Here is a 12,665-nt window from a genome sequence, read left to right as displayed (position 1 = left end):
GATGGTGAGTGCAGTGTCCAATAGTAGGTTTTGGGTTGTCTATGGTTTCAGTCTATCTTGGGAAGTCCTAGTTTTGGCAGTGTTAGACATGTCTATTTCCACAGGCCTTTCAAAGTGGCCCTATCAGCATATTTTCACTGTCACCATCCCCCTACTTGTCCCTGGAATATTTGCCAGTACTTCTTTTCCCAGGCCCCTTCCTACACTGCAAGCCAAAGCTTGGTAGGTAGGGACTCGTGTGGATCTTTTCTCGATGTCCCAATTGTGCCCTCTGCATCACAGGGCTTGTGTGCACTTGTCTTGGCTCACTGGGCCCAACCTCCTCTATATCGTGGGTCTTGTGTTCACTTGTCTCTGCTCCAGGGGCCCTCCCTCTGCATCCTGGGGCTTGTGTACACTTGTTTTGGCTAACTAGCCTTCCCTCTATGTCCTGGGGCTTGTGCATTCTTTTGGCTCCCTGGACCCGTCCTCTGCACCCAGCCTGCCCAGTTTGTGTGCACTGGAGAGGTTTGTATGTCATGCTTTTCTTGCTACCCCGGGTCACCCTCTGTGCATAGAGGTTTGTGTGTGCTGGAAAAGTTTGTATGCCATGTCGTCCTGGGCACTGTGAGCCCACCCTCTGCACTGTGGGGCTTCTGTGGGATTTTGTCAATTTCCCGACCCCACCGTGTGGTCAAGGCCACAGTTCATGAGCTGTTTATAGGATGAGAAGTGCAGCTTTCTTTTTTTTTTCTGTCCTGTAAGTCCTTGCTTTGCCCAGCTTTCTGAGATTCCACAGCTTCCCCTTGGACCTGCTTGTGAGGGAGGTTCCCAGTGCGTGGGACATCTTCCTGTTTTAGGACTGCCTCCTTCCTTTCGGGCACAAACTCCAGTCCAGAAATTCTATGTCTTTTCCCTTTTTATGTCTCCATCCACTTTTCTACTCATTCCAGGGAGCTTAGCCTGTCCCCTGGAGGCATGGGGTCTTCTGCTGTCACCTAGAGGTTGTTTTGTAGGAGTCATTCTATATCTTGATAGCCTTTGCCATATTTGTGAGCTGGCTGGCAATCTCCCCATCTTACTCCTCCACCATCTTCTTATCTTTAGTTTTTTTTTTTTTTTTGCTTGTTTGTTTGTTTTTTTAATATTTAGTTTTAGGCTGGCTCTTTCACTCTCCTCCTTTACCCTCATCAAAAGGCTCTTTAGTTCCTCTTCACTTTGGGCCATTAGAGTGGTATCATCTGCATATCTGAGGCTGTTGATGTTTCTTCTACCTATCTTGATTCCAACTTGAAACTCACCCACCCCAGCATTTCTCATTATGTGCTCAGTGTATAGATGAAACAAACGAGATGACAACAGACAGCCCTGTCGTACTCCTTTCTCAATCTTGAGCCAATAAGTTGTTCCATATGGGGTTCTGACTGTAGCTTCTTGACCCATATACAGGTTTCTCAGGAGACAGGTAAGATGGTCTGATATTCCCCTCTCTATAAGACCTTTCTACAGTTTGTTATGATCCACACAGTCAAAGGCTTTCACATAGTCGATGAAACAGAGATAGATATGTTCCACCCCACCCCACCCCCTCGCCCCGGAATTCTCTAGCTTTCTCTATGATCCAGTGAATGTTGAGAATTTGATCTCTGGTTCCTTTTCTAAACCCAGCTTGGACATCTAGAAGATTTTGGTTCACATAATGCTGAAGCCAAGCATGCAGGGTTTTAAGCATGACCTTACTATCATGGGAGATGAGTGCAATTATCTGATGGTTAGCACATTCTTCAGTAGTACCCTTCTTGGGAATTGGGATGAGAATTGACCTTTTCCAGTCTCGTGGCCACTGCTGGTGTTAAAGATTTGCTGACATATTGAATGCAAACAACTTGATGGCATCACCCTTTAGGGTTTTGAATAATTCTACTGGAATTCCATTGCATCCACTAACTTTGTTAACAGTAGTGCTTCCTAAGGCCCAGTTGACTTTGCTCTCCACAGTGTCTGGCTCTGGGTGGCTGACCACACCATCATAGCAATCTGATTCATTTGGATCTTTTTTTGTACAGTAAACCTGGAAGATAGAATGATGAAAATAACTGAAGCAGAGAAGAATCAAGAAAAAAGAATGAAAAGAAATTAGGACATTCTCCGAGACATCTGAGACAACATTAAGCACATCAACATATAAATTATAGGTGTCCCAGAACAACAAGAAAAAAAGAAAGAGTATGAGAAAAAAATATGAGGAGATTATAGTCAAAAACTTTCCTAAGTTTTTGGGGAAAGGAAATAGTGACCCAAGTCCATGAAATTAATAGAGTCCCACATAGGATAAATCCTAAGAGAAACACATTGAGACACATGTTAATCACACAAACAAAAATTAATCAGAAAGAAGAAATATGAAAAGCAGCAAGGAAGAAGCAACAAATAACATAAAAGGAAATCTTGATAAAGTTAGCAGTTGATCTTTTAGCAGAAACTCTGCAGGTCAGAGGGAGTGGCAAGATATACTTAAATTGATGAATGAAAAATTAAAAAAAACCCTACAACCAAGATTATTCTACTCTCAAAGGTTCTCATTCAGATTTGACAGAGAAAGCAAACACTTTTACAGGCAAGCTAAAGTTAAGAGAATTCTGCACCAGTAAACTAACTTTAAAACAAATGCTAAAGGAACCTCTGAAGACAGGAAACACAAGAGAAAGAAAAGACCTTAAAAAAAAAAAATGAAACAATGAAGTAAGTGGTAATGGGATCATACCTATAATTAATTATCTTAAATGTAAATGGACTAAAGACTCCAATCAAAAGCCACAGGCTGGATGAATGGGTACAAAACAAGATCCATGTATATGCTGGCTGTAAGAGACACACTTCAGATCTAGGGACACATACAGACTAAAAGTTAAAGGCTGTAAAAATATTTCATACAAATGGAAATTAACAGAAAGTAGGAGTAGAAATATTCACTTTGGGTAAAATAAACTTTAAAATAAATACTATTACAAGCAACAAGGAAGGAGACTACATAATAATCAAAGAATCAATCCAAGAGGAAGATATAACAACTATAAATACATATGAACACCTCAATACATAAGGTAAGTGCTATCAACCATAAAAGGGGAAATTGTGAGTAAAACAATAATAATGGGGGACTTTAATATGTCATTCACACCAAAAGACAGATCATTCAGACAAAAAAAATCAATAAATAACAAAAGCCTTAAATGACACATTAGACAGATTCACCTAATTGATACCTACAGGGCATTCCATTCCAAAGCAGCAAATACAGTTGTTTTCTCAAGCACACACAGAACATTCTCCAGGATAGACTGCATCTTGGGTCACAAATCAAGCCTTTCTAACATAAAGGATGCCTCCTCCTTGGAAGAAAAGCTATGACAAAGCTAGACGGTGTATTAAAAAGCAGAGACATCACTTTGCTGTCAAAGGTCCATATAGTCTAAACTATGTTTTTTCCATTAGTCATGTACAGATGTGAAAGTTGGACCATAAAGAAGATCAACAGCTGAAGAATTGATAACTTTGAATTGTAGTGCTGGAGAAGACTCTTGAGAGCAAGAGTCAGCAAGATCAAATCAGTCAATCCTTAAGGAAATCAGGCCTGAATATTCATTGGAAAGACTGATACTGAAGCTGAAGCTCCAATACTTTGGCCACCTCATGCAAAGAGCTGACTCATTGGAAAAGACCCTGATGCTGGGAAAGACTGAGGGTAGGAGGAGAAGGGGGCAGCAGAGGATGAGATGGTTGGATGGCCTCATTGATTCAACGGATATGAGTTTGAGCAAACTCCGGGAGATAGTGAAGGACAGAGATACCTGGCATGCTGCAGTACATGGGGTTGCAAATAATTGGATATGACTGAGTGACTGAAGAACAGCAACAGACATTTTTTTTATGACAACAAAACTATGAAGTTAAATATCAATTACTAGAAAAATAATTGTAAAAAATATAAACAAATGGAAGCCAAACAATATACTTGTAAATGAACAAGAGGTCACTGAATAAATCAAGGAGGAAAAATAATACCTAGAAACAAATGATACTACACTACAATCCAAAATATATGCATATTAAGTTGTTTCAGGCATGTCCAGCTCTTTGCAACACTATGGACTATATCGTGCTAGGCTCCTCTGTCCATGGGATTTTCCAGGCAAGAATACTGGAGTGGGTTGTCATGCCCTTCTCTAGGGGATCTGGGATGCAGCAAAAGTAGTGCTAACAAGGAAGTTTATAGCAATACAAGCCTACTTCAAGAAATGAGAAACCATCAAATTAAAAACCTGAGCTATCATCTCACACTGGTCAGAATGGCCATTATCAAAAAGTCTATAAACAGTAAGTGCTGGAGAGGATGTGGAGAAAAGAGAACCCTCTTACACTATGGTGATGATATAAATTGATACAGCTACTATGGAGAACAGTATAAAGATGACTTTAAAAAACTGGGAATAAAACTACCATATAACCCAGCAATACCACTACTGGGTATATACCCTGAAGAAACTTTAATAGAAAAAGACACATGTACTCCAGTGTTCACTGCAGCACAATTTACAATAGCCAGAAAATGGAACCAACCTAGATGTCCATCAACAGATGAATGGGTAAGGAAGTTTTGCTACATGCATACAGTGGAATATTACTCAGCCTCAAAAAGAAATGAATTTGTGTCAGTTGAAATGAGGTGAATGAACCTAGAGTCTTTTATGCAGAATTAAATAAGTCAGAAAAAATAAAAAACAAATATCATATATTAACTCATATATATGGAATCTAGACAGATAGTACTGGTGAACTTATTTTCAAGGGAAAGATGGAGATAGAGATGTAGAGAATGGACCTATGGACACAACAGGGGAAGGAGAGTGTAGGATAAATTGAGAAAGTAGCATTGACATATGTAAACTGTGACTGCTTAGTCACTAAGTTGTGCCTGACTCTTTGCATCCCCATGGAGTGTAGCCCACCAGGTTCCTCTGTCCATGGGGTTTTTCAGGCAAGAATACTGGAGTGGGTTGACATTTCTTCCTCCAGGAGATCTTCCCAACCCAAATATTAAAACTGCATCTCCCGCATCTCCTGTATTGCCAGGTGGATTCTTTACCACTGAGCCACCTGGGAAACCCTATATATACACTACCATGTGTAAAATAGATAGCTAGTGGAAAGTTGCTATAATACAGTGAGCCCAGCCAGGTGCTCTCTGATGACCTAGAGGGTCAAGATTGGGGGATGGGTGAAGAGCCTCAAGAGGAAAGGGATATTATATATACATATAGTTATGAGTGATTTGTGATGTTGTATGGTAGAAACCAACACAACACTGGAAAGTAATTATAATCCAATTAAAAATACATTTAAGAATGGGAGTGATATTATCAAAACTATACTTTTATAAGATCTCACAGTTTGCTGTAGAAAGGATGAATAATGGCAATGCAAGGGTAAAAGTATTAACAGGGAAGAGGCTATTATATTTGTTCAGTTGAAAGGTGATAGTGGCTTGTACTTAGGTGGGGTGTAGAATTTTAAAAAATATATTGGTTTTGGATATATTTTTAATATACAACTGGTAGAAATTATGTTTAGATTGGAAGTCAAAAGTGCAAGATAGGGAGGGCTGAAGGATGACTCAAGTTTCCACATTTAATAGCTTCACAGTTGGTGATATTTGCTGAAATGAGATACAATTGATGAAGAGCACATTTAGTGGGAAAAAGCAGTGTTTCTCCATTAGACTTGTTATAATTTGAATTTTATATTGCATTCTAAAGATATAGTACATTCTCAAGTCCTCTCTTAGTCTGACCTGGAATGTTTTTTCACCTATCTACTAAGTTTCTCCTCATCCTTCAAGATTCAGCTGAGGTATATTCTCTTTGATATTCCTCATGATCCCTCCCAGTTATCTGGTTCTTTCATTTGCTTTCAGAGCACTTTAGTTATAATTGTCTTCTGTACTGGAAAATGGTATCTAACACAGTGTCTTAATTTTTTTTTTTTACAAATTGTAACAAGAGATTGGATGGAGGTATGGCCAAGGTGGCTGACTAGGAAGACCCTGATCTCACGTCCTTCAATGGGCATAATGAAATTGCAACTATTTATAGAACAACTATCTATGAGAGCAACCCCAAAACCTAGCAGAAAATATCTGCTACAGCTAAAGATATAAATAATGAATCACAACAAGATGAGTAGGAAAGACAGATTTTTTTATATATAATTGGGACCCATATTCCCTGGTAGATGATCATAAAAGGAGGATAAGCACAATTGAAGTGGTTCTTCCCAAGGCCTAAGGGCATGAGCCACACAGGGCTCTCCAGCTGAACCAGTCCTGTACCAATAAGATGACCCATAAAACATTTTATTTTGAAGGCCAGTAGGACTTACTTTTGGGAGAGAAAAGGGGCTATGGGAAACGGAGACTCCGCATTTAAAGGACACACACAAAATTTCACATGCTCTGATATCCAGATCAGAAAAAGAAATTTAAAAGGTACCTAGGTCAGGTCTACTTACTGATTTGCAGGAACTGCTTAGAGAGGCAGGAGATGGTTGAAACTCACCCTGAAGACATTGACACTGGCAGCAGCAATTTATGGGAACTCATCATAACAAGAGGGTTTCCCTGGTGGCTCAGTTGGTAAATAATCTGCCTGTAATTCAGGAGATCTGGGTTCAATCCCTGGGTTGGGAAAATCCCCTGGAGAAGGGAATGACAACCCACTCCAGTATTCTTGCCCGGAGATTTCTATGGACAGAGGAGCCTGGTGGGCTACATTCCATGGAGTTGCAAAGAGTCAGACATGACTGAGTGACTAATATACACACATATCATAACAAGAGCACACTGGTGTTGGTAAGTACCATTTTGGAATCCTTCCTGCTGCTTACTAGTTCTGGATCCTAGCCCTGCCCTCCAGCCATTTGGCACCAGGTCTGGGACACTCTAGGTCAGGCAGCTAGCTGAGTAGCAACACAGGCCTACTCACCAGCAGGTCAGCTTCTGTAGGATCCTCAACACAAAGCCTTTCCAGAATTGGACTCACCCACCAGAGGACGCAGGAATGACCACCCTCCCCTACCAGTGGATCATCACTATACCTGGAATCCAGCATCATCCACCAGGGACTGGGCACAAGCCCCAGGACCCCCTGAGTCCTGGCATCACCCACCAGTAGGACAACTTCAGCTCCAGAAACTTTAGGTCCCAGAGCAGGAGACCCCAGGATCGATTTTGCCAACCAGTATGTTGGCACTTAAACTAAAGAAAGTAGGGAAAACCACTAGACCATTCAGGTATGACCTAAATCAAATCCCCTATGACTATACAGTGGAAGTGAGAAATAGATTTAAGGGACTAGATCTGATAGACAGAGTGCCTGATGAACTATGGACAGAGGTTTGTGACGTTGTACAGGAGACAGGGATCAAGACCATCCCCATGGAAAAGAAATGCAAAAAGGCAAAATGGTTGACTAAGGAGACCTTACAAATAGCTGTGAAAAGAAGAGAAGCAAAAAGCAAAGGAGAAAAGGAAAGATATTCCCGTTTGAATGCAGAGTTCCAAAGAATAGCCAGGAGAGATAAGAAAGACTTCCTCTGTGATCAATGCAAAGAAATAGAGGAAAACAATAGAATGGGAAAGACTAGAGATCTCTTCAAGAAAATTAGAGATATCAAGGGAACATTTCATGCAAATATGTGTTCGATAAAGGACATAAATGGTATGGACCTAACAGAAGCAGAAAATATTAAGAAGAGGTGGCAAGAATACAAAGAAGAACTGTACAAAAAAGATCTTCATAACCTAGATAATCACAATGGTGTGATCACTCACCTAGAGCCAGACATCCTGGAATGTGAAGTCAAGTGGGCCTTAGAAAGCAACACTATGAACAAAGCTAGTGGATATGATGGAATTCTAGTTGAGCTATTTCAAATCCTGAAAGATGATGCTGTGAAAGTGCTGCACTCAATATGCTAGCAAATTTGGAAAACTCAGCAGCGGTCACAGGACTGGAAAAGGTCCGATTTCATTCCAGTCCCTAAGAAAGGCAATCCCAAAAGAATGCTCAAACTACCGCACAATTGAACTCATCTCACACGCTAGTAAAGTAATGCTCAAAATTCTCCAAGCCAGGCTTCAGCAATATGTGAACCAAGAACTTCCAGATGTTCAAGCTGGTTTTAGAAAAGGCAGAGGAACCAGAGATCAAATTGCCAATATCCGCTGGATCATCGAAAAAGCAAGAGAGTTCCAGAAAAGCATCTATTTCTGCTTTATTGACTATGCCAAAGCCTTTGACTGTGTGGATCACAATAAACTGTGGAAAATTCTGAAAGAGAGGGAATATCAGACCACCTGACCTGCCTCTTGAGAAACCTGTATGCATGTCAGGAAGCAACAGTTAGAACTGGACATGGAACAACAGACTGGTTCCAAATAGGAAAAGGAGTACATCAAGGCTGTATATTGTCACCCTGCTTATTTAACTTATATGCAGAGTATATCATGAGAAACCCTGGGTTGGAAGAAGCACAAGCTGGAATCAAGATTGCCGGGAGAAATATCAATAACCTCAGATATGCAGATGACACCACCCTTATGGCAGAAAGTGCAGAAGAACTAAAGAGCCCCTTGATGAAAGTGAAAGAGGAGAGTTAAAAAGTTGACTTAATGCTCACCATTCAGAAAACTAAGATCATGGCATCTGGTCCCATCACCTCATGGGAAATAGATGGGGAGACAGCAGAAACAGTGTCAAACTTTGTTTTTTAGGGCTTCAAAATCACTGCAGATGGTGACTGCAGCCATGAAATTAAAAGACACTTACTCCTTGGAAGGAAAGTTATGACCAACCTAGACAGCATATCCAAAAGCAGATATTACTTTGCCAACAAAGGTCCGTCTAGTCCAGGCTATGGTTTTTCCAGTGGTCATGTATGGATGTGAGAATTGGACTGTGAAGAAAGCTGAGTACTGAAGAATTGATGCTTTTGAACTGTGGTGTTGGAGAAGACTCTTGAGAGTCCCTTGGCCTGCATGGAGATCCAACCAGTCTATCCTAAAGGAAATCAGTCCTGGGTGTTCATTGGAAGGACTGATGCTGAAGCTGAAACTCCAATACTTTGGCCACCTCATGCGAAGAGTTGACTCATTGGAAAAGACCCTGATGCTGACAAGGATTGGGGGCAGGAGGAGAAGGGGACAACAGAGGATGAGATGGCTGGATGCCATCACCGACTTGATGAGCATGAGTTTGAGTAAACTCCGGGAATTGGTGATGGACAGAGAGGCCTGGCATGCTGCGATTCATGGGGTCACAAAGAGTTGGACACGACTGAGGGACTGAACTTAACTGAATGCTGGCATTAAACTTGGCACCAGGCCTCACCCACCAGCAGGCAGGCACTAGCCCTTGGATCAATAAGGCCCTGCAGGCAGCTGTGATAAGACACAGTGTAATCACCAGTAGCCTGGCACCAGCCCAAGGATTCCCTGGTACCTTGCCCTGTCCACCTACCTATACCAACTCCAGGACTACCAGTGCCCTGCAGTGAGTGACTTAGATCCCTAGCTCCATCCACCAGTGTGTTAGCGTTTGCCCTGGGTCATCATGGGCCCTTGGGCCAACACCATCTCTGGGAGCCCCTGGCTTTAGCCGGGGACCCGAGACTGCAGTCTGAAAGTCAGTTGACCAGCACTAGACCCAGGATCTAGCTTCACTACTTGTGTATGAGCACCACCCTGGGACTTCAGCAGGCTTTCATCTAGCTGTGTCAATATCCATCCCATTCTCTAGCAGGCCAATAGTACCCAGGATATCCTGAGCCTGGCCCTACCCAGCAGCCAATCAACATTTGTTCTGGGATTCGTGACACGAGAGTCAGCCATCCTGGGACCTGGCCATACACACTGGTGGACCAGCACTAGCTCTGAGATCCTCCTGGGGCTTAGTAGCCAGTTACCCTGTGACATGGCCACAACCTGTCTGTGGTTCAGTGTCAAGACCTGGACCCCCTGACTGTGAACAGAGCCATACCAGGACATGGCCTTGTCCACAAGTGGCTCAAAGACCCTGCACAAGACAGTGCCTGGCAACCAACTGGACAAGAGAAGAGTCCTACCTACCAGTGTCCTCACAGTAATCAGATCCACCACAACAGGACACACACAGCCCACAGAGAGGATACCCATAAAATACATTTTCTTTTCTCATTCAAGTTGTGATTTTCCTGGCTCTTGGTATGATGAACCTCTGAACCATATTAAAACAATCTATTTTATGAGGCAATAACCCTGTTTGTGTTTAGCACAAGTACTGGCATGATTTTGTGTTAAAATGGCTATGCAACTTTCTGAGACTTTGCTTTACTTTTATATTTTGCTTGGTTTCTCTGGTGTCACTAAGGCTCCTGTTGATCTCTGCCAGAGCTACTTATAGTCTCTGAATAGGAAAAGGAATTCTCCATCTTGCAGGAACAAAGAGTACTTCTTGGGCTGAAACTTGCTATGTTGAGATTCTCCTTACTGTTTCTTTCCCATGTCTAATTGGAGGAGGGAAGTCTCTGGCCAATAGAGATGAAGAACAATTTCCAAGACTACTTGACTTAAGCAAGGCTCCTCCCCAGTCCCTCATTCCAGAGTCCTAAAATCCACCTGGGGTTTTCACTAGAATTTTTTTTTTTTGGGGGGGAGCTGCAAAGATGCCCTGTTACTATGCTTCTCTGTTCTCCTCCAGGCTGCCTTCTTCTTTTCTATCTTTTTTAGTCCTTATATCATTTTTTTTTTATGTCCAGTGTTTATTTATCACCAGAGAGAGATGTCTATGGTAGCCCATCTAAACTGGAAGTCCAATTTATGCTTTTCAACCATCAGTTTTCTGTGACACAGGTTCAAACCCTGGGTCGGGAAGATCCCCTAGAGGAGGGCATGGCAACTCACTCCAGTATTCTTGCCTGGAGAATTCCATGGACAGAGGAATCCAGAGGGCTATAGTCCATAGGTTTTCACAGAGTCAGACACAACTGAAATGACTTAGCACACACACAGAGTGAATGTAAGGCAAGGAGGATACCACACAAGTCCAGGTAACAGATGGCTGTGCTTTAGTCTGCGGTAGTAGCAGTGAAGATAGAAACAAATGAACAAATTAAAGTTATTTTGTAGGAAAAACAAACAAGATTTACTGATGTGCAGACATTGGGGATTTTTGACTTGAGCAATTGAATGGATGGAAGTACCATTTAATTGTTAGAAACATCTTCTCCATCCCCACAAGAAGCAAACACACCACAAAAAAATTTTAAAAAAATGTATCCCTTTCTGAAATATATGGACTTTAGCTTATATTCCTCAATCTGGAGCAGGATTACACACTCGGAAGAAATGTATCTCCATCCCACCTATTTCTCTTTGTCTTGAAAGGTTGTTGCTGAACCATGAGACACCGGGATTCTTGGCCTCCGGAGGAGACAAATTCAATCTGGGGCCAGAGACGAGGCTGGATCACTCAGAGCTTTTGTGTAATAAAGTTTTTTTAAAGTATAAAGGAGATAGAGAAAGCTTCTGATATAGGCATCAGAAGGGGGCAGAAAGAATATCCCCCTCCTAGTCTTTAGCTGTAAGTTATATAGTCACTCACAGTCTGTTAATGAAAAGAAAGGAATGTCTTAGAATTTAGAATGGCACCAGATAATTCATCCCTGGCCATAAAATGATTGACTTGAATCTTGTAGAAGGGCAGATTACCAACAAATAGTTTCATTTACATAGATTAGGGAACAATATCTGAGTAAGTAGGTTAGGCCATTTGGCGGAACCAACTTGAAGATAGAGTCTGGGGTACATTAACATAGCTTAAGACAACATTTCCATAAGGAAAAGAAATGTATTGGTTAACTCAAGGTTTGAGAGTAGTTAGCTTCAGGTGAAACCAGGTGTCATGGCAACACAGCATTTTAAGAGAAACTTCCTTTTAAATTTGTATAGAGAAGAAAAAATATATCTCTGTTTTTTTTCCTCCTGCCGCTTAAGAGAGATAAAAATATCTGGCACTTGCAGCCTATTTCCTCCGTTTGGAGACCCCTGGCCTTCCTGCCTGTTACCCTCTCAGTCTCAGATTCATGACTGAGACCAAGATAACAACCTTCCAGCTGCATACAAATTGCAGCTAATAATTGAGTAGAGTTCCCAGAGTGGACTGGGTTTTCAATAACCTTCATGATGACAGTACACCAACAGAGTTCTGTTGTTAATTTCATTGATTATGCAATGGCTAAAATACCCTAATTTGATTTTATCACTAACAGTCCAAATATTCTCCCACCTTTACCCCCGATCTGTTTCTGAGATTTCCAGTAAAATCTGTCACAGAGCCATTGATCATAGTAAACCAAGATGAATGATAGACTCTGGCCTGTGTTTTACCATCCAACTTTCAACATTATTTAGCAACTCAACACCATTTCTGTGGGTTTCTACACTTAATCTTCAAAGGGTTGCTAACTTGGCAGATAAGTTTGCTGGGAAGACAGAGAGAAGTTGGATTCAATATGGATAATGAATGATGGAGATTAGTGGACTTCCCATGATACAGAAGGATGAAGCAGATATTTGGAGCTAAATAGATGAA

This window comes from Odocoileus virginianus, chromosome X (genome assembly GCF_023699985.2).
Source record: "Odocoileus virginianus isolate 20LAN1187 ecotype Illinois chromosome X, Ovbor_1.2, whole genome shotgun sequence".
In the NCBI taxonomy this organism is placed as follows: domain Eukaryota; kingdom Metazoa; phylum Chordata; class Mammalia; order Artiodactyla; family Cervidae; genus Odocoileus; species Odocoileus virginianus.
This window is presented reverse-complemented; position numbering follows the sequence as displayed.